This window comes from Phyllobates terribilis, unplaced genomic scaffold, assembly GCF_046119375.1.
Source record: "Phyllobates terribilis strain yellow unplaced genomic scaffold, ASM4611937v1 Scaffold_7__3_contigs__length_470593459, whole genome shotgun sequence".
Classification (NCBI taxonomy): Eukaryota; Metazoa; Chordata; class Amphibia; order Anura; family Dendrobatidae; genus Phyllobates; species Phyllobates terribilis.
The window spans coordinates 227,468,822-227,489,883 of NW_027362767.1; the positions used below are offsets into that span (position 1 = coordinate 227,468,822).

General features: G+C 42.2%; 1 protein-coding gene across 1 annotated transcript in view; it reads right to left on the reverse strand.

The window, feature by feature from the left end:
• The window catches only part of LOC141153083 (steroidogenic factor 1-like), a 295,499-nt gene that overhangs the window by 163,888 nt on the left and 110,549 nt on the right, over positions 1-21,062 (reverse strand). The window lies entirely within an intron of this gene.

The window sequence follows — 21,062 nt, forward strand, 5'->3', positions numbered from 1 at the left end:
GTACAGTAACCAACACTGTCACTGTACTTCTTATATATGTGACTGACAAATTTCTATCTCTCTAATCTATGTGTGATGCTCTATTCTTTCTGTTCTAAATTGTCGGTACCGGTGTATGCCGCTGCTGAATTGCCGGCTTTTCATGTGTCACTGTGAGAACTGTTCCCATCGATTTGGGCAACCACTGTAATGCCACAACCACCATGGCTGTGGCATTACAGTGAGTGGCAGACAATCCCTCCATGATTGGTGCTCTAAATAGCGCCAGACATGCAGGACGGGGACCCGACCGCCCGCCCGAGCATCTCGAAAGTACTCGGCGAGCTCAGAGCATCTCAGTACTGAGATGCTCGGGCGAGTACCGAGCAGTGGCGAGCATGCTCGCTCATCACTAATTAACAGTATTACTGTGAAAAAAATCCAGTTACGCTTTTGGTGCACTAACAGTTAATCGAACATAACCCCGAACAGCCGAATTTTTTGCAAATCATTCGAGTTTGTCGAACGACTCGAACACTGCCCAAAACAGCTCGAATTTGAGATTGGCGAACAGTTCGAGTCGAGCACCGCTCATCTCTACTCAGGAGGGCAGTGGAGGAGATCCAGGCTCCTGGCTCCAGTGCTTGCAGCAGGAGTTGAGAGGAGCGGGCCTAGTCTGAGAAGCCCAGGAGGAAAGACTGAGAGAAGAGGACGGGAGCAGAGAGAAAGGCTCCAGAGACAGAGGGGATCCCAGGGGCAGGGTGAGTGCGGAAGCCACCCGTGCGCCCGAATCTACACAGACGTGGAGGGATCAGGCCGCAGAGGGGACCGGCCCCTAACTAGTGGAGAACAACAAGGCTCAGCTAGACAACCGGTGGCTACTGTACTCTCAAGGTGCAGCTGCCCACTACCACAATTATATCGCCGAAAAGGTGGCCGCATAGGGTCCAGGGGACTGCACGTCGCCCGACACTGATTGTGAGGCGCAGGGCAGGAGGGTGAGAGCCAGCGCAGGGAAGACAACCGAGGAAGGCACATAGAGCGGGGTCCCGTTTAAGTACTCCTGAAACACCTGAGAGATTGCTGAACCCCTTCCTTGGTGAACGCAGGACGACGTGGGAGGTTACACACTGGCGCTGGTAACCTGGAGTCTTGAACAACTGTGAGTAAAACCTTGAAGACTGCACCCCACTGTGTCCTAGAATTATTGCTGCGCCATCACCAGCCCTGCACGGCACCAGCAACATCTACCTCATAACATCACTATTTCCTGCCCTGGAGCTAAGCTCTGCCTGTGGAGAGCTGAACCAACTCTGCTGCGTCACCATCAGCTCCAGTGGATCTGCACTGCAGCGGTGGCCCCATATAGCCGCATACCACAGGTGACGTCACGAACATTAAACTATAAAAACTATAATCCCTTTTATTGACCGCCCTGGGTCACGGACCAGGTCACTGCCACTGTGACTTCCCCTGCACCAACCGGCCCAGCACCGAGTACCCCACGGCCCAGGGGGCGCATCATTACTAACAAAAGCAGCATCGAAGGAGAACAGGGGCACTGAGGCTGCATCTAGAAATCAGTCCAGCTTCTGAGCAGCGTAACGCTAATGCCAGCGCCCCTGCATGGTTCCCCTTTTCCCTCCATGCAGGGACACCAAAATACTCACCATCCCGGCCGCATGGCATGTTCCCAGGTGTACTTCCTGCTACCTATGTCCCGGCGGCGCGTCTAGTGCACTCTCCTGTTCTTAAAGGGGCAGCACTCACACTTGCTAAGTTGCGCCCAGTCAATAGTTGGGAGGAATCTTGTATAAAAGGCACCCTCCCCAATAGGGAGGTGCCTAAGCAACATTGAGTCAATAGTGAATTAAGTGAGCTACTAGTGAGTTGTTAGGTCCCCTGGTCCCTGTGCGGCCAGAGCCTGAACCTCGTCCCCTGGTCCCTGTGCGGCCAGCGCCTGAACCTCGTCCCCTGGAACCTGTGCGGCCAGCGCCTGAACCTCGTCCCCTGGTCCCTGTGCGGCCAGCGCCTGAACCTCGTCCCCTGGTCCCTGTGCGGCCAGCGCCTGAACCTCGTCCCCTGGTCCCTGTGCGGCCAGCGCCTGAACCTCGTCCCCTGGTCCCTGTGCGGCCAGGGCCTAAACCTTGTCCCCTGGTCCATATGCTGCCAGTGTCTAAACCTCGTCCCCTGGTCCATGTGCTGCTAATGTCTGAACTTATAACTCTACATATCCGGACTGCTGAAACCAGTCTCCGAATCCAGTCCTGTCTGACTCCTTTTCAGTATCCGTCCTTCCCGAGGAGTAGTCTGAAAGGAGCCAGAGTCCGAGTCTACGTGTGTGATCCTTGGAGTCAGCAGCTGCAGTACCGGGGACTACCTAGGATTGGTACGTGGCAGCTACCTACCTGAAGCTCAAGTCTAACTCCACCATCAGGAGCTCCAGTGAACACCAGGTAGCCGCTTAGCTACGCCCCAACTAGGTAAGCCCGGCCTGTGGCACAGTGGGTCCACGAACCATGTACCCCACCAGGGTGCTTGACAAGCAGCACTTTTAAGCTGTAGAGCAAACAGCTTGCAAGCTCGCACTCCTTGCCTAGGAGACCGCCCACCTCAGAGATGGCTGGTAACCTTGACAATGAGCTGTACACTATAAAATTAAAAATCCTTCTGTTCTTGAGAGAATTTTTAATAAAAAGGTAAATTGTAAAGTTGCCTGTTTTTACAAGCTCTTTGCAATTTTGCCCACCTAATAAAAGGAGAAAACCCAATTAAATTCTCTGCAACTGTATGAGGTTTTGTTTTCCAGGTTAAGTTACATAATTGTTTTTTACTACAAATTCATTTGGCCCCACAACTGCCATGGTATCTTATTAGCACCCTACAATTACATTGCAGTAGCACCAATGGAGTGATAGAGGAAACTATCAAATCATTTATTACACTCCTACTGAGATCTTGTGACCACAGCGTCATATATAGCCATCATTACGTGGCAATCAACACCTGCGTGAAACAGATTTATCCATCCATTGTCATTACAGGGTTAAAGTTGATATATAAAATAGTGACTTATCGATGCTACACATAAAGTTGCATAAAGTTTGTCTAGTACAAATTGCATTATTTCTGTACTAACAAGTTAAATAAAACATATGATCAAAAAAGAAAAAATTGAACCATTAAAGAAAACATTTACTTGCACTACATACATGTGTATCTCACTAAATTAGAATATCATTAAAAAGTTAATATATTTCAGTCTTTCAATACAAAAAGTGAAACTCGTATATTATATAGAGTCATTACAAACAGAATGATCTATTTCACGTGTTTATTTCTGTTAATGTTGATGATTATGGCTTACAGCCAATGAAAACACAAAAGTCATTATCTCAGTAAAGTAAAATTATTAACAAAAAACACCTGAAAAGGCTTCCTAAGCGTTTAAAAAGGTCCCTTAGTCTGTTTCAGTAGGCTCCACAATCATGGGGAAGACTGCTGACTTGACAGATGTCCAGAAGGCAGTCATTAACACACTCCACAAGGTCCCAGAGTCTGGAGGAAGAGTGGAGAGGCCACAATCCAAGCTGCTTGAGGTCTAGTGTGAAGTCTCCACAATCAGTGATGGTTTGGGGAGCCATGTCATCTGCTGGTGTAGGTCCACTGTGTTTTATCAAGACCAAAGTCAGCGCAGCATCTACCAGGACATTTTAGAGCACTTCATGCTTCCCTCTGCCGACAAGCTTTTTGGAGATGGGAATGTCATTCTCCAGCAGGACTTGGCACCTGTCCACACTGCCAAAAGTACCAATACCTGGTTTACACAACAGTATCACTGTGCTTGATTGGCAGCAAACTCGCCTGACCTTAACCCCATAGAGAATCTATTATAGAGAATCTATGGGGTATTGTCAAGAGGAAGATGAGACACCAGACCCCACAATACAGACGAGCTGAAGGCTGCTATCAAAGCCACCTGGGCTTCCATAACCCCTCAGCAGGGCCACAGGCTGATCGCCTCCATGCCACATTGCCGCATTGATGCAGTAATTGATGCAAAAGGAGCCACGACCAAGTATTGAGGGCATTTACTGAATATACATTTCAGTAGGACAACATTTTGGATTTTAAAACATTTTTCAAGCTGTTGTTATAAAGTATTCTAATTTACTGAGATAAAGACTTTTGTGTTTTCATTGGCTGTAAGCCATAATCATCAACATTAACAGAAATAAACACGTGAAATAGATCACTCTGTGTGTAATGACTCTATATAATATAGGAGTTTCACTTTTTGTATTGAAGAACTGAAATATATTTACTTTAGTGAGATGCACCTGTACATAAATAGTATATATTGGCCTTGTTCACATACTTGGTGGCTGTCAATTTGATCATCAAATAGGAAAACTGGCAGAAGTTGGTTGCAAAGGAAATAATATTTGATCACATAAATTGTTATAATTAAATGCCTGGCAGCTGTCAAGGGCCACGTGGCCGGCACTCACCCCAACACCTTTTCACAAATTAACTCATCCTTTGTAAGCTACAGATTTGCCAAAAAGACGCCCTGAATGCCCCAACATTTAACCACTTGGGGCCAGATCTCTGTATTGACCTATACGGTAGCAGCAGGACCAGTGTAAGGAGCCTAAGCAGTCTGTTCTCAGACCCTGACCATATGGTCATCTAATATAAGTGTTTGCCATCTGCTTCATGGTAGAGAGGTGGCGAGGTGTCAAGTGGCACACACAAAGTGAACAAGTTCATTCTGTATATTGCCATTGCTAATGCAGAATGCTTGCAGCCTATCTCTCCATTATTCGTAGTGTTTGAGTGTCTTTTTACTGCCGTTTGTACGTGTTCAGCATCCTTCTTGGCGTCTGACAGCCTGATAAAGAATACTAACAATGCCTGTGGTGCTCACTCAACAATACCAGCATTAAGTGGAGAGAGGGAGTACAAAGTTTCTTAGTCGGTGTTGCACAAAAACACAAATTATTGCCAAAAGTTGCTTGCAAAAAATATGTATGACCATCTGAAAATAGTGCAGGTTCTTTTAATTCTTTTTTTTCCAGTTATTAGTATTTCTCAACCTAAAGTTTGGGAGTTGCTTAAAGGGGCTTTCCCACTTTCAAGAAAGTGGCCCCAAACACTTCCAATTACTTAATAAACAGAGCAGGTACTTGTCCTCCCCGGGTCCATCGCCGGCTTCTCATCACCGTTTAGGTCTTGGTGTTTTGGCCGCAGCCGTGACGTCATGTCAACAGAACATATCACTGCTGCAGCCAGTCGCCGAGTTCACCATCTTACGCAGACTACCTCTGCACAGCCGCTGAGCTCAGCAATTGACTACAGCAGAGCTGTCGACAGGATGTCAACGCTGCAGCCAAAACACCAAGACCCGAGCAATGACGGGAGCTGGCACTGGACCCAGGAGGGGTAAATACCTGCTCTCTGTTATTTTAGTACATTTAGGTTCTACTTTCCAGAAAGTGGAATACAGTTTTAAAAGGAACCAGTCATCAAATTTCCACAGTCAGAAAGAATCAGACACTGGCTGCACAATTGCAGTTAGGCATGCTTTATTCAGTTTACCTGCTGGCACATTGAGTGGTTTAATACTAGAGATAGGACTGTCCCGATTGGGTGCACCTTGTCGCTGGTGGGATGGCTTTTACGCTTTTTTGATCAAAATAATGTCAACTAAGCCCCCTATGCTATTTACATGTACTATTACTATTTACTTACTGCAGGGTATTTGCTAATTTTGTTATTATCCTAAGTATAGGTTTGTTAATGGTCACAGTGTGAATGTGCCCCTACACAATGAACTTATACCAACATGTGTTCCAGTTCATTTCTTTGGTTTTATGTTTTACTCAGTGTAAACATTCTTTGAAAAGCTGGCCAGGGATTATGCATCTTTGATGACTAGTCCTTGGCAGGTCTCCGGTCAGTCATAGGGAGAGACCTGTCAGTCAATGGGATTGGGGCAGGTAGAAGTCTGTGGATCGGGCAGCATTCATCTGATGACAGGTTTCTTTTAAATCCATTACTTAAGTTCTGTTCACACTAGGCCTCCACTCGTAATGCCTAGAGCATGCTGCATAGAGCAAAAAAAAGTTTGTATTTCATTTTCTAAATCCTTATTAACTTCAATCTAACATCTCATTGCACAAGGCCATGGAAAACATAATAAAGAAAGTTGCATTTTTCCTGAAAACACCGTAGGCGGCCGATAATGAACGAGTTTCGCTGGAGTACGAGGCACCTTATTCACTAAAAGATACGTTTGTGGAGTAAGTAACCTTTCCTTTACTCCCTATATCCGATCACTCGCTCGCTCATGTCACCTGCATCTTAAAAACATCTCCAGAATCCGATCTTTTCTCACTTTTGAAACTGCTAAAACTCTTACTGTCGCTCTTATTCGCTCTCGTCTGGACTACTGCAACTCTCTCCTGATCGGTCTCCCTCTTATCAAATTTCCCCTCTCCAATCTGTCCTGAATGGGGCAGCCAGGGTCGTATTTCTGTCCAGCCGCTTCACCGATGCCTCCACCTTGTGCCAGTCATTACACTGGTTACCCATTCGCTACAGGGTCCAATATAAACTCATTGCTCTCACCCACAAAGCTCTCCACAGTTCTGCACCACCTTATATCTCCTCTCTCATCTCAGTCTATCATCCTACACGTGCCCTCCGTTCCACAAATGACCTAAGACTAACATCCCCCATAATCCGAACCTCGCACCTCCGTCTCCAAGACTTCTCTCGTGCTGCGCTAGTTCTCTGGAATGCTCTACCCCAGACGATCCGATTGATGCCTAGCCCCGATGTCTTCAAGCGCGCTTTAAAAACCCATCTCTTTAAACAAGCCTACCACCTCAAATACCCAGTAAACTATCTTTCCCCTGTTCCCTCCTAAACACTATTCAGAATCTGCCCCCTACCATTCATCTGTCTCTACACCCGCCATGCACATGATAACTGCACTCGGTAATTGAGTATTGCACTTGAACATACAGGCTGATGACCGGATCATGCAGCTTTATATGATAATCCCGACTTATTATAATTGCCAGACCTGAAATAACAAGCACTTTCCACCTATTGTGTCCCCCCCATTTCCTTGTAGATTGTAAGCTTGCGAGCAGGGACCTCACTCCTGATGTAACTGTTAAACTGTCTCACCTTGTATTGAATTTATTGTTTGTACATGTCCCCGCTTAATTGTAAAGTGCTGCGGAATATGTTGGCGCTATATAAATAAAAATTATTATTAGTATAAGTTATGCATCTAAAGTGGTGTAACTGTTCATACATTTGGCAGGCAGGCGTAGCCACACTCTTTCCCGCCCGTGCAACACCCATATTGACGTAGTTTGCAGGGACGGGTGTGTAAACGGCAAAAGTCGCAATATTTTTGCAAGTTGGTGTTTTACTCCTTAATGAATCGTCCCTGGGCTGTGAGAAAGTACATCCTAAAGCTAGGGTCACACCAGCGTATATTCTCTCATCTGAGAGAATCGGGTCGATTATGCTGATCAGACTCTGATCCGATTTTCTCGGATGAGGAGAACATGGGAAAAAAAAAAAAAAAAACTTCTCCACCTTCTAAATTCTGTCAGTCCATGAAAATCGGACTGGGATGTCATCCAAGCGCAGTCTGATTTTTTTCCACGGACTCATTGACTTGCATGGTTGAGCGCAATCGAATATCAGATCAAACTTGGACATGCTGCGATTTTTTCCTTGGACAGTCTCTGTTGAAGGCAAAAAAAGAAAATCGGACATGTGCACGGCCCCATAGATTAACATTGTCCGAATGCGATCCGATGTTTTGTTGGATCACACTTGGATTGAAGCCCTTAGATGACATTCCCGAAATGAGCATTTGGTGAGTTTTATTCTGTAGATTTTCTGCCCCTATTTCATATATTAGGTTATTTTTTTTCTATGCTTTTTTTTACATATATTTTCATCGAATTTTTGACACTGTAGTGGTTGTCTCTTCTTGGTATAACAGAAGTCGCATTGATGGTGAATTCGGAACCAAAAATTGGATCCAGACCACAGTCTTCCTTCTACACAAAAAAAAAATGTCTGAATGAGGCATAAGACCAAATTCACACATCCGTGAAACATAGACCATGCTCGGTTCGCCATACCTGGACAAACCAGCGGTCTCGTCACCTGAGTGATGTCAATTAACTCATAAAGGAGGCAGTTCACACAAATCAGGAGACCCAACGGCCAGACCTGGTGCTGCAATCTGAGCATGCTCTGTACAAATTTGGCCTTATGGTGGCTTCATACACACAATGGGCCTCATTTAATAAACTGTTGAACAGCAGGATAACAAAAATGAGTTTTAATTTTGTGGAATGAAAGCTGTGCTGTGATTGGTTGCTATGGGTAACAATGTTTTACTTTACTGTCCAAAGCCAAATTAATAATTTAGGAGCGCTGGATTCACTCCTGGCTTTGGCTCGGAAATCTGCAGTGAAATTTTCCCCCAAAAACAACTCTAAAACTGTCTAAAGGAAAGGAAATTGTCTTTGTTGCCCATAGCAACCAATCACAGCACAGCTTTCATTCTACCAGAGCAGTTTAAGAACTGAAAGCCATGCCGTGATTGGTTGCTACAGGCAACAAAGATGGTTCAGAAAAAACAACAACTCAGTTTTGATAAACGAGATCAATATGTGTGAAACCACCTTAAAATAATCAAAGCTGCTGCAGATATTACATGAAAATTAAGTGTGAGACCTTTTCTTGATAAGTAGGGAAATAGAGTGTGGTCTGATTTCTTTTCCGGACCCATAGACTTGCATTGTTTATTTTGATCCAACACTTGGATCAAAATTGTAAATCTTTTCCAATTTTTTCCTCAAACTGCTCGGTCTGAAGAAAAGAAAAAAAGAAAAATATTGGACATGTGCACAGCCCCATAGAATATCATAAACTTGAATGCGATCAGTGAAATCCAAAAATTGGTTGTGTGCCCGAGCCCGTACGTGGTTATGCATTACGTTGCTTCTTTGTAGCATTTTTTTTTTTTTTTTTTTAAGAAATTTTTCAGGTGGGCTCCAGGCAGAATCCACCTGGAAAAGACAACATCTGCTCAGACCATAAGGGTATGTTCAAACGCAGCATTTTTGCTGCAGATTTTTCAGTATCGACAGGAAAACCGCTGTGTAAAAATCACATTTTTTACTCATCTTTCATGCATTTTTGCTGAATTTTTACATTCATTTGAATGAATTTAAGTGGAAAATACTGCAAAAAAACACTAAAAGTATTGATGTGCCGGAGATTTTAAAATAAACGGCTAGTGGCTAAAAAAAAAAAAAAAAACATTGTCTAAATAAGATTTTTGAAATCTCGATACTGTAAAATGATGTATTTTTTTCTGCACTAATAAACGCACCTACACATTGTGCCAGCTCTTTTTATTTTCATGTGCGGATTTTACCAAAGCCAAAAAAAAAAAAAAGCTGCAAAAGTGGCATGTGTGAACATAAACAAATCATTTTTGGGTATGTTTTTGGGGGTTTTTTTTTGCAGAGAAAACCCCTATAGATTCAATTCCATTCAATGGGGGTTTATTTATTTAGGTGCAAACCTTAAGCAATGTGCATATACATATATATATATATATATATATATATATATATATACGGTATATGTGTGTGTATAAATACGATATTTATATACATGCACTCAGTAAATATATTACGGGTGACTTATTATTTACCTGGTCTCGGGGTAATGATTTCTATTGTTCCAATGTTTTCCTAGTGTGATCAGAATCAGACAATATTCTCCATGCCTGACTTGCACCTAATCCTGCAGCGGCTGGGAACCTGCCTAGCCCCGGGACGCTCTCTTGTGTGGAGTGTTTGCACTTGCTGCTGTCACTCATCGCTCCTGTATACATACAGAAGCCATTTAAGTGTGTGAAGCTTACAAAATAAACTTCTGTCACTAGATGCCGGGTGATACAATCAGCACAGCATGTTCATTAGATGACCACTTCATCCAGCTCTGCATATATAAAAAGCGCCAAATTACAAGTATAAGTGACTGAACAGTTTTATAAAATCGGACCTCACAGCTTCGAGTCATTCGCTCAAAATGTCCTTAGAAAAACACTTGCACGTGGATTTTGCAAGGGATAAAACCCACAAAGATTTCTATAAAAATAATTTGACATGCTATGGATTTTAAAAAGACACCAAGGGTGCATACATAGGGTTCGGTTACATTCCCACAATGGATTTTTGGTGAGATTTTTACACTGCTTATTTGTGGGAAAAAGGCAATTAACCTATTTTACTTAGGCCACGTTCCCACAATGAGATTTTTGATGTTGCAGATATTCTGCACCCATTTAGTAAAATAGGTTACTTGCATTTTTTAAAAAATGCAACATAAAAAGTCACCAAAAACGCATAGCGGGAATGTAGCCTTAATGGGTTCAGAAATGGTGCATAAAATCTGCAACATCAGAAACTCACCGAAAACTCATTGTGGGAATTTAGCCTTAAAGGGGTATTTCCATCTCCAAGATTCTATCCGAATATATAGTAGGTGTAATAATAATTATATCAGCAAATTCCTCCAATTAGATATGTAGTATAGTTCTTCTGATTCGCCATGTCTCTTTCCTCATGTGCAGGCATTGCAGGACCTTAGGTATCCATGGTTACACCCACTAGCAACTAGTTAACTGTCACTATATCAGTGATCGAAACCATGGATACCTAAGGTCCTGCAATGCCTGCACATGAGGAAAGACATAGTGAATCAGAAAAACTATATTACATTTCTAATTGGAGGTATTTGCTGATATTATATTATTACACCTTCTACATATTGGGATAGGATCTTGGAGATGGGAATACCCCTTTAACCCCTTACTTACCGGGGACGTATTAGTACGCATATTTGCGTACTGCCCGTTCAGTGAGGGCTGCTGCTCTGAGCCCTCACTGAACGGAGCACATGTCAGCTGATTTTTACAGCTGACATGTGCCCGCAACAGCCGCGGGTGGAATCGCGATCCACCCGCGGCTGTTAACATGTTAAATGCCGCTGTCAATCTCCGACAGCAGCATTTAACGCGCGCTTCCGGGTAGCGCGTCATAAGCCCCGCCCACCGGCGACCCCGTCACGTGATCGCGGGTCGCCGATGGGCGTGCATGACAACCCAGGGTCTGCAGCAGACGCCTGTGGTTGTCATGATCTTGTCACTATGAGCGCCACCTAGTGGTCGGCGCTCATAGCACAGGACCATTTCTGCTGCATGCAGGGGACCTGCTCGTCCCCTGTATGTAGCAGAGGCGATCGGATAGTTGCTGATTCTAGTCTCCTATGGAGACTATAGAAGCATGCAAAAAGTAAAAAAAAAAAAGTTTTTAAAAATATAAAAATATATATATATATATATATATATATATATATATATATATATATAAAAGTTTAAATCACCCCCCTTTCGCCCCATTCAAAATCAAATATATAAAAAAAAAAAACACATACACATATTTGGTATCGCCGCGTTCAGAATCGCCCGATCTATCAATATAAAAAAAGAATTAATCCGATCGGTAGACGGCGTAACGAGAAAAAAATTCTAAACGACAGAATTACGTTTTTTGGTCGCCACAAAATTGCAATAAAATGCAATAACGGGCGATCAAAACATCGGATCTACCCCAAATGTTATCAATAAAAACATAAGCCCGGCACGCAAAAAATAAGCCATCAACCAGCCCCAGATCACGAAAAGTGGAGACGCTACGGGTCTTAGAAAATGGCGCTATTTTTTTATTTTTTTTTTTACCAAATTTTGGAATTTTTTTTCACCACTTAAATATAAAAGAACCTATACATGTTTGGTGTCTATGAACTCGTAATGACCTGCAGAATGAGAAGGGCAGGTCAATTTTAGCATTCAGTGAACGTGGTAAAAAAAAAAAAACAACTGTGGTATTGCACTTTTTTTGCAATTTTACCGCACTTGGAATTTTTTTCCCGTACAGGATATGATAAAACTAGTAATGGAGTTGAAAAGTACAACTCGTCCCGCAAAAAATAAGCCCTCACATGGCCATATTGACCAAAAAATAAAAACGCTATGGCTCTGGGAACAAGGGGAGCAAAAACGAAAATGCAAAAACGAAAAATGCTCCGGGGCTTAAGGGGTTAAGCGGCAATTTATAGCCTAGCCACTCCAAAAAAAAAAAAAAAAAAGCTCAGTATGAACATAGCCTCAAAACTTATGGAAAACCCTTCAAAAAAAACTGTCAGCGGCCAAATTAATTAGAAAAACGCTCAGGAAATGACCGAAAAAAAAACACATAAAAGATGCTTCAGGAGAAAAGAAAAAACTCTAGGGTTTCCTGAAGTGTCTTCTGCTTGAAAGACTCAAACTCTGGTTCGTCATAGTTTAAAAAGTGTCAAGTGTGCATAACACAAGTCTCCAAACTTCTCAAAAACTTTGATTTTCCGTTCAGAAAACTCAGCAAAAAAGACTCCATGTGTGCATGTTTGATAGAAACCTGTACTGAATTACATTTGCCATTCATGATGATCGTATAACAGCAATGATATTTAAGAATATTAGATTTTCTGGAGTATGTTACTCGGAGACCACAGTTCTTGCATAGTCTGAAAACGTCAGAAGTCTTTGTTCTGGTAAAAGATGAGGCAGATTACTTAAATGAGAAATTGATGCTTCGGCCATTAAGATACAACGCTGTAAATCTGAGAATACTTTACAGAAAGGAAAATCAACCATAAAACGAAAAGATCAACCTGCCAATTCCTTAATGCTGCTCCCAAATGTGTCTGTACATGACCGCTATCGATCGGCTGTGGTTGGAATAGCCTCAGCCACAATTTCTCAACGTCCCATCTTTCAATTATATCTCCCGGGTGACACTCGGAGCTCCTAGGACTAGTTATTGCTTTGACACCTGGACCCCGTTGGTGATAATAAATACTAAATCATTACCTCAAACCAGACAAACTCAATTGTTTTGTCACGTTACTTGTCTCTTGTCATTGTGTCGGCCCCGGTCTGTGCTGACCTGACTCTACGTCTCAATGCCAATCAGTGGTAAAAGCTAAAAATACATGGCTTGTGCCTTGCCTGTAATGCCATGTGACAAGCAATTTACACCATGGATTCAGAGATTCATGTCCTCCTGTCTGCATGGGAAAAAATTTGCAATGCTCGCTGTCTTAGCCTCATTGTGTGTATTGTTAGATTATGTTACAATGTTGCAAATGAGAAAAGTGTCCAACGTTAAAAAATGGGTCTGTGCGTTTTAGAAATTATTGATGGGTCTTAAGACCTCTGCTTCCAGTTGTTGATTAAAAAGCCTGTCCCAGGTTATATGGCTAGCACAGTGGCTCAGTGGTTAGCACTGCATGGTGGCTCAGTGGTTAGCTCTGTTGCTTTCCAGCGCTTGAGTTCTGGATTCAAATCCCATCAAAGATAACATCTGCAAGGAGTTTGTATGTTCTCCCCATGTTTGCTTGGGTTTCCTCCGGGTTCTCCGGTTTCCTCCCACACTCCAAAGACTGATAGGGAATGTAGATTGTGACATGCATCTAGTGGTACAACCCATGGTAATAGAAACCTCATGCATAACTTGAGCCGCCTCTTTCCAACTGCCTTCTCTGGAGCTTCTGGTTCAGTTCGGGTACCAGAACTGGAACCCCAACTTTGGAGATGGGAAAAAAAAAAAAAAAAACTCTCTCAGCACTTTACAGTTCGGGTTCGCTCATCTCTACTGCAGATGTTAGCCGCAGCACAGGCACTACTTAGCGATCTATTTGAGTTGTGCAACTCCGCAGATAGTACCGTGACACATTTTCTTAGATGACACTATAGACAATTTTCAAATTGCATCTCCTCAATGAGTGACTTTATACAGAGATCTCAAAAACAACCAAGAATTGATAAACACCGATTATCAGAAAGTTCCACAACTTCCCAATATCGAAGATTTATTTCAATGGAACCGGTCACTCGCAGGTAGCATGAATCAGAGCCTGGCTGCACGATTGCAACTAGGTATATTTCTCTGAAATGCTCCAGTGTTTCAAAGAAAGTGCAGCTCCCAGCCGGCTTCTCCTCGCACCACTATGGTTGATTGACAGGTCTCTTCTTATGTACAAACATGGGGGAGACCTGTCAATCATCTGAGCATTGCAGGGAGAAGCCCATGCTGGACTAGTATTGGAACATGTAAACATGAGCTTTGCTATGTTTTGGAAAACAGCCATATCATTCTTGAGAACTGATCTCCACTCTGGACTCTTAAAAAAAAAAAAAAAAAATTGGATAGACATGAAAGTAGGGACATTATACATGGCACGCATAATTACCTATGGAAAGAAGCAAATAGCGTTCAATGTAGTGCAATTATTGGGACTGTCAGCACACAATGACTTATCAAACCAAGTACAGGCACTCGGTGCATTATTGCGGGGCAAAACATTTAAGTGCTACCTTCTCCATCCCCTCTCCTGTGATTGACAGCTGTGGCTTTATAGAGCCAGAGGAGGGAGAAGATAGGTGGAAAACAAGTAGATGCATTTAGATGGTTGGTCACACCAAGGGTGTGTGGCAGCTGCTACAGGGGTATTACACCTCAAGCCAGAGGTGTGGTATTCCACTCCCGGGTAAGGATGGAGTGTGGAACTGAGCTCAGATAGCTGCATGCACTACATACATCCCATTTCCGGGGGACAGATCGACGGTACTCCCACCAATATATGTGCAGGTACTATAGTGTCTGTCCCTGGCTGGAGTGGGAGGGGGGTGGAACATCCCAGTAGTGTAGGGGCAGATAGGGGGAGCAGTCTGGGTAAGGCTAGGAGCTCATTGGGTGCTGGTCACCTGAGCTCACACATAAAGGGAGTATATAAGGTGGGCACCATCTTAGATCAGGGTCAGTCTGTCAGAGTCAGAGGAGCAGAGCAGAGAAGCTCAGCCAGAAGGGCTGACAGGGAGTTGTGGTTCCGGCTGGGCCCAGCTCCAAGGCCAAGACAGAGAGACAGAGAGAGAGGAGTCAGAAGGACCCAGAGAGAAGGAGAAGGAACCCCAAGACCCCAGAATACAAGCAGCAGGGTGAAGGGTTGGCACCCAGGGTACCGGATCCCAAGCTGGTGGAGGCCACTAATCCTCAGCCAGAGACCGGAGGTCGTGGGCAGGATCTGCCACGACCCTCACTAAATTCACTCGGAAGGCATACCAAGTATAGGGTCAGGGAACCCAGAAGAGGTGTACCCACCAAGAGACCCGAGGGAGCCGGACATAAGTGGATCCCTAGTGAGAACGGCCAGAAGAGAGGGAAAGTCAGAAAGGGAGCTCAGGACCACGCTCCAGAATTACTTGGGGGTTGGCCGAGTCCAGGACCTGGTGGACGCAGCACGGCTCGGGTGGTCACTCAAGGCCAGAGTGACTGAGAGAACAACCGTGAGTAAAAACCCTAAAACTCCACCTCAAGTCTCTGACTCTGCTTTCTACAACATAACTACACCCATCATCCACACCTGCTGCCCTGAGGCCATACCCCTCCCGTTGGGGGTTATACCATCACTGCTGCACATATACCACCGGCCTCAGCGGACTGTTCTGCAGCGGCGGCTTCAAAGCCGCACTCAACGGGTGGCGTAGTCGATCAAGTTAACATCTACTGCCATAGACTGCCACTTAGTTTGACACCCTGGGCACGGACCGGGTCACCGCCACAAGGACTACTACCCCCATCGAGATCCGGCTCCGGCGGGTATCCCTTGAACATGGCCCAGGGGGTGCGTCAACTTGTGCACCTGTGCTTGGTTTGAATAGTCATTCTATGCTGCCATATTCCCTTTAGGTCTCATTCCCAAAGTGAGCTTTTGATGTTGCAGATCTTCTGCACCCATTACGTAAAACAAATTACTTGCATTTTTTCAAAAATATGCAGCGTAAAAAAAACTCATCGTGGGAACTTGGCCTTAAAAAGGACAGGATGCAGTAGTGTTGAATCCTGGGAATTGCTGCATGATGTCAGCTATATGCAGGAGCTGTGCCAGTTCCATTTATGGAATATAGAAGTGTGATATAGATAGATAGAATAGATATATACACACACACACACACACACACACTATATATGAGCTACAAAAGTATAAAAAACATCCTTGACCCATAGACATATGTGGCTGTTAGTGGGGCCATGGCCTGACTGTAAGTCTCCTGACCAAAACTATCAGTATTCGGTCGGTATTTGGTCAGTATTTTTTCTCAGGAGTGGGAGCCAAAACCAGGTGATGAACAATCAGGGAAAAGGTATAATAGGAACAAGTCACCAATTCTGCATTTATCACCCACTCCTGGTTTTGGCTCCCACTACTGAGAAAAAATACTGACTGAATACTGATAGTGGGGCCGTGGCCTCAGTCTGAGCATTGCGCTCCGTATATGAGCCGTAAAATACCGAGGTCTCAATTCAGTTTCAGACCTGTTTCTGAGGTCTGTTTTTTGCCATATGAGAAAAAAAATAAATCTGACCATGAGCTGGATGCAATTTTTTTTAATTTTATTATTTTAAATGGCACCCAGAGACCCAATGGGATGACCCACTGATTTGAATGGACACTTTTGATCCGTGACTCGTCCATCAGGAAAATACGCAGGTTAAAAAAAAAAAAATTATACACGTAATCTGCACATGACTAACAATTAAGTTGTCAAAGTCAAATACTAGGAAGTATCAAAAACAAAGCGGCAACATGCCAAGCAGAGACAAAAACCCAAATGTCTAAAACATGTTAAAAAAAATGAACACGAATTCTAACGATTGGTGCAGAAAATGTGCAAATCAAAAACTCACCAAATATTCATTGTGAGAACGATTTTGGAAAGTTCTGCTACTGAAACAACCCCATTTAGATAAAAATCAGTAGCATGGGAATTTTCTCCTTATGGATCAAGCCAAAATTCCCATGCGGATAGTCAGTCTGACACAATGTTACGTAGTTGTGTAATATATAAAAATCATCAAGGACTCTCCACTCACCCGACTGACACCAGGAGAAAAAGTGAGATCTCAGCTGTGCTCCATCACTCTGGAATCCACATTGGCCGCACGCTACTGAAGAATCAGACTGATGTTTTTTTTTTTAACCAAAAGATTGGTGGATTTCCACATGCAGAAGATATTGCCAAAAATCTGAACACAACTGCTATGTGTGAATATATCCCTGAAGGAGCATTTATGTGATTCATGCAGTCCTTTTCTTGATGTTAGCAAAACCTCCAGCACATATTGGAAAATACACAAAAATCATACATGGTTTGTACAGACCATGTTCATACGTTGCATTTTTGCAGCAAATTTTTTTTTTGCAGCATTTCTTTATGCAAATTAAAAGCTGATTTTTTTACAGTACCAGCAAAAGCTGAGATTTTCAGAAATCTCATGCACACGCTTTGGGGTTTTTTTTTTCCTGACTGAATTGGAAAACTGCTTCATGTTCGAAGTCTGCAGCCTGTAAATTCTTTCAGTGTTTTTTTTTTTCACCCATAGAAAGCGATGAGAAAGTGCATAAATGTTGAAAAAAAAAAATGTAACCATGCATTTTTGGTGAATAAGACTAACGTTAGTAAAACGGGTACTGACAAATGAGACATATAATCTGTACCAAAAAGACGAGGAAAAGACTCACCCCAAAAAAAAAAGCAAAACCTGCATTTTGTAAGTTTGTTTTGCCTGCAGAAAAAAATGCTGCAAAAACACATCATGTGAACATACCAAAGGTCTTATTCAGAAGTCCATTTTTTTTTCAGATTTTCATCACTGATTTCCTCATATGTAAAAAAAAAAAAAAAAAAAAAAAATCTCCTACCCATAACAATGTTAAAAATGGACCATCACACTGATGGCTTCCACGTGCGGTCAGTAATTTTTACAGACCCATAGACTTATGAGGGTGATTTTGATCGGACTTGTCTCACCATAGTTTGCTACACTTTTCTGGTTTTTGATACTTTTTTTTTTTTTTTGTTAGTTTTACTAGTTGCGTTTTTGCAGATGAAACTTTTTTATTTCAAATTTTTCACCTTGAAAAACTGCAATTAATGCAGCTGTGAATGTACCAGCAAAAAACTGTATCCTTATGTTGGACACCTGGATTGGAGGCTAATTGAGTGCACAGCTGAGGAGTAATGGACGGCGCGGAGATCTTACTACATACTCAGTTCAGTTTATCTCCTGGTGTTGGGTAAGTTGAAAACTTTGCTCAAATATGCTTTTTTTTTTTGTTTGTTTCTTGATTTTGACTATTTCTATTATTTAGAATGTGCGCGATAACAATTGAGAATGTTGTGGGTAACCAAGGATTGTGGATGGAGTTGCAGGGGGAAGGCATGCATTAAGGTCACGCTCACACATACAGTATTTACAAGCCAAAACCAGAAGTGGAACAATCAGAGGAAAAATCTAATAGAAACATGTCACCACTTCTGTATCCTCACCCACTCCTGGTTTTACTCATGTAATGAAAATACTTAACATGTGCACATGGTCTAAGGCTGTGTTCACACATCATGTTTTTTTCAGCGGTTTTTGATGCAGTTTTTTATGCAAATTTTCAGCTGCCTTTTGCAGTACCAGCAAAGTCTATGAGAAACCAGAATTCTCTGTTCACACATCATGGGGTTCTTCGTTCAGGATTTTGTGCCTTGGTTGTTGTTTTTTTTGCAAAATAGAGCATGTCACTTCTTTCAGCATTTTTTCACACAGAGGAAGTAATATGTGAAAAAAACGCACCAAAATTGGTATGTGTTTTTTCAGCATTTTCATTGCCAAAATAGAAGGGGTTCTATTTTTTTTTTCTGCTGAATTTTATGTACATGCATAAAGAGACAGGACAGTGAAAAAAAATGCACCAAAACTGCAAGAAATATCCTGAACAAAATTCCCTTGAAGATCAGGTTTTGCTGCAGAAAATTTACGCCCAAAAAAAACATGATGTGTGAACACAGCCTAAGACTAATGTTTCACATGCAATTTTTGAAACCAAAGCAGATTCCAAAAAACAAGTCATAGGAGAGAATTTATCACGACTTCTGCAAATTATGTCGCGCAACATAATGGTGCAAACGTTTATACTCTTATTCCACTCACATAAAAATTGGAGAAATAGCTCTAGACAGAAATGGTTTATCCAAAGATGTTCCTGATTTCTTAAACGTCGTGCTGCACTCTGAAAAATAAATGCAGCATTCTGCCAAAAAGATTTCAAAAGTCCCTTCATGATAAACCCACCCTGCATTTATCTCTCGCTTTTGCTCCTTGGAACAGGATGCTTTTTTTTAAAAAAGTCTATTACGTATTCGCCTGTTTTTTGGGGTTTTTTTTTACGTTCACCATTGTACACAGAGTTCAGTGTTTTTTGACTGTTTTATCAATTGCAACTTTTTAAATAGTTGCACAACTTTCAAAAATGTGCTCCACTTCCTCGCTGGAACGGTTTAAGCACGTTAGTTATTTTGGCTCTGTTCTGCAAAAAGCTTGATTTTTTTTTTTTTTTTTTTTTTTTTTTTTTGCTTAAAAGTTGCAAAAATAGAGAACGTTTTCAATTTTTACACACAATGTATCAACCACGTGTACTATCTTGAAGGATTTGGCGCAAAAATAGTCAACGAATACCAAAAGACAATAAAAAGAAAAAAAAATGAAAATTATGAATTTGACTCAATGTCTGTACCAAAAAATATGCCAAAATTGTGGAGCACATTTCTGGAACTAAACAAGCCAACTAATAGGGGGTGTAAACTTTAAGGCCTGATTGATCTTTAGCAATTTTTTTTTAAGTCTTTTTTTTTTTTTTTTTGCTGTTTTTGCACCATGACCCGGTTCATGAATTTGGTGCAAAATCAAAAATGCTTTTTATTTTTGTCCTTAACTGTTTTTGCAATGTTTTACAGCAAAACAAAAAAAATGGAAAAATCTTTTTGTTTTTGTTCACTGTGTCAAAATAAAAAAAATTTTTTCCCAAAAAACCTTATTTCACGTAGGGTCTGGAATAAGATGCACAAAAAAAGTGATATTTTTAAAAAGTCGCATTTCATGAATCTGGATAAGAAAAGTTGTGGAAGATGGATCAAAAATAAGGTACAAGTAATAAAGCGACTAAAAATTATCACATTACTGCAGAAAACTGGAGACTCAACAATGATGAATCAGTGCCTTAGACCAGACAATCTTAAAATTGGACAGATTTATCAAACCACATGAATCACGTTGATAAATTTGGCACTTTGTGGCTGTCATGTCTTCTTTGCGCTGTATAGGAATTAAACAGAATTGATAAATATGTTCCATGTGGTTGACGATAAAGGAACGCTGATCGTGAATCCTGCCATGAATTTTGTGACCTCAGGTCTGGAAATTGCAGTTCTGGCATGAACCATGAACCTTGAATTGCGTTTGTGTGAAGATGGTCTTATAATGGGATGTGTTTGAGTGGATCCACTCTGCCCATAATTTTACACCCTTGACGAACCTTATGTTCCATGTGGATTTTTTTGTAGATTTCAGCAGCATTTAAGCCACAAATCCAGATTTGCTGCAGATTTCACTCTTTGCATCGTAGAGATTATGCATCATGCTAGGACTGATAAATCCGCAGCGGCAGTAAACTTACACTAGGGATTTTCTCTGCACCCTCTTGCTAATATTTCAGTAAATCTTAACCTTAATTCTGCTAATTTAATATGTAGCAGATTTTCCATCTGAAAAATACAGCCATAAAATCCACTGCCTATAGTGCCTGTGTGAACATACTTTAAAGAGATTGTCCACTACTTTTACATTGATGACCCATCCTTAGGATAGGTCATCAATGTCTGATCTGTCGGGGTCCGACAGCCAGCACTCCCACCGATCACCTGTTATCGGGGGCAGCCGGAAGAACTCGCTAGCGGAGCAGCTCCGTCTACTTGTAGTGGCCACGGCTTGGTACTACACAAACAACTAATATTCAAATCAATCGGAGGCGTGTGT